The 2,500-nt window shown below is 47.4% G+C and overlaps 1 pseudogene; it reads right to left on the bottom strand.

The window, feature by feature from the left end:
- The window catches only part of LOC120907019, a 9,147-nt pseudogene that overhangs the window by 3,206 nt on the left and 3,441 nt on the right, over positions 1 to 2,500 (bottom strand).

The raw sequence follows: 2,500 nt of genomic DNA, 5'->3' as shown, positions 1-2,500 counted from the left end.
TCGCATCAACTGTAGATCGACGACTTCTGAAACCAAATTGGTCGTCAGACAGTCCGTTGACCTCCTCGATGTGTGCATTTAGCCGTTGCACTATGATGCGTTCTAAACCTTTACCTGCCCCGTCTAGTAGACAAATGGGGCGAACTGAACCCGTTCCCCTGGTGGTTTGTTCGGCTTCGGTATTAACACCAACCTCTGCCTTTTCCACTCATCGGGGAACTTCGCGTTCTCTAAACAGCCTTGGTAAACCCTGCAAAATGCATCGGTTGCAGTCAACATACCAACTTTCAGCGCCTCATTCGGGATACCATCTGGTCCCGGCGCCTTCTTGTTAGGTAGTCTCCTGGCAACCGCAAGAATCTCATCATTAGTTACCCTTTCAAACTCTCGTGGCTGATCGATACGATAATCAGGCCACACCGTGTTTGGGTGAGTAGGAAAAAGCTCGCTCACCACTTCCCTAAACTCGTCCAATGTCATGGTTCGGGGTCCAATCGAACCCTCGGCCACTTTCTTGAACGTATGATATACTATACCAAATGATGCGTTGTTCGCTGTTCCCAGGAACTCTTTCCACTTCCTCTGTCGGGTATGCTTGATCAATCGCTTGAGGGCATTCCGTGCCACCTTGAACTCGTCCCTAAAAGTAGAATAGAGATCAGTATTAAAAGCTCTTTGCGCTAATCGATCGCGGTGTTTGCACTCTTTGCGAAGTGCCTCAATCTCTAACGTCCACCAAAATGCACTCTTGTTAGGAGTGTACCTCTTACGTTTAGTCATCGTCGCATTGCACGCCGTGACAAGTATACGCATTAAGTCTTCGCTTGTTGTGACCTCGGTCTCAAAAGCGGCTTGCATCATAACTTCAAATATATCTTTGCTAAAATACTTGATGCTCCATCCCGTTATGGGTCGGGACAGATTACGCACGCTTTGCGTCTCAAGATCTATTCGTATTGCACGATGATCAGAGTTCATATAGCTAGATAACACCTCCCACTTAAATGATCTTGCTACGGTTCGGCTCGCAAAAGTAAGATCAACTACTGACGTGCGCCCTGGTCCAACATAAGTTGGGGTGCTGCCGTCGTTCAATAAAATTGCGTCAATCTGCGCAAAGGTTGATAAAACCAACTCACCTCTTCGTTTCTGGGTTTCTCCACGCTCGCCAAGTTGGTTGTTCCAACTTACTGACCAAGCGTTGAAGTCCCCCGATAACGAATTTGTGGATACCGGTTACGGCCATTACCGTGTTATCCAACATGTTCTGGAACTCTTCCATACTAAATCTAGGTGGCGCGTAAACGCTAACCACTCGCATATCACCTATGTCAACTATCATTAAACCCTTCAAAGCCTTACTGACTACCTTAACTGGTAAGTCCGCGTTAACCACTACCGCTGCTGTGTTATCGTCATTGCGTAACACTTTGACGTTGGTTGTTGCCAGATACGGATCTGCAATCAACACTATATCCGCAGATTCTTCCCTAATCGTTTGCCACATTAACTGAAATGCAGCATAACTATGATTCTGGTTATGTTGTAGCAACCTAACCATTATGATCTAATCGTTCGCCTTCGGGGACACATATAACTGCCCGTTGCGTGAAGGTTCTGTGACCTCGTACCGCAATCCAAACACTTGACAGAGTTGGTACAAGCTTGCTTCTTGTGTCCACTCAAACCGCATTTCCAGCACAGATTACTTCTGTCTGGTTCCCTACAATGGTAGCTCGTATGGCCTACCTTCCAACACTTATAGCATTTCTGCTCTTCCATAACCTCGCGGATATGGCATATCGACCAACCAACTTTCAGCTTTCCCAAATTCAGGAAGCTTTGAAAGTCTGGCAGCGATACGTTGATCCGTGCCCACTGCGTACCGGCCGCGCGGCCTTTCTTCATTTTGATACGATCTATTTCTATCTCGATGTTGAGCTGTGCTTTGACAGACTCCGCAACCTCCTCTGGGGTGGTAATTTCATCGAGATGCATGATCTCAATCATTTTAGAAGGAGCTAGCGTTCTCACTGACGCCTTGCCCTTCACCGCTTCCTTAACCTTTGGGGCAATTGCACTAGCAGAACTACCCTGCTTAAGTTCTAGCAACATGCCTCCATTCTGGGCCCGTCGGACCTTAGAGATTGTCTCTCCAACCGATTTAAGAGCATCGGACTGCTTCATTTCCTTGAGCAATTTCGCCAGCTCCTCGGAAGTGCAGTCCGATATCAGCAGAGCCTCAGGCCGCTTCCTGGGCTTATTCTGCTTCTTCTTGCTCTTCTTCTTCTTCCTCTTATTAATTCTACCCTCATTAATATTCGGTCCGTTTCTCGGACTTGGAATATTTTCCACCGCTTCCCTAACAGGGGTCAACCTCGATGGTTGTTGTTGTTGTTGTTGCAATCTTTGCAACCCACTTGGACCAGGCTGTTGGTCATCAGCCACTGGTCTTCTGCCTTTTCGCGTTTGCGGCCCGAATCCATCGTTACCGTCAAAC

The sequence above is a fragment of the Anopheles arabiensis genome, assembly GCF_016920715.1.
Source record: "Anopheles arabiensis isolate DONGOLA chromosome X unlocalized genomic scaffold, AaraD3 X_pericentromeric_contig0001, whole genome shotgun sequence".
Classification (NCBI taxonomy): Eukaryota; Metazoa; Arthropoda; class Insecta; order Diptera; family Culicidae; genus Anopheles; species Anopheles arabiensis.
This window is presented reverse-complemented; position numbering and strand designations above follow the sequence as displayed.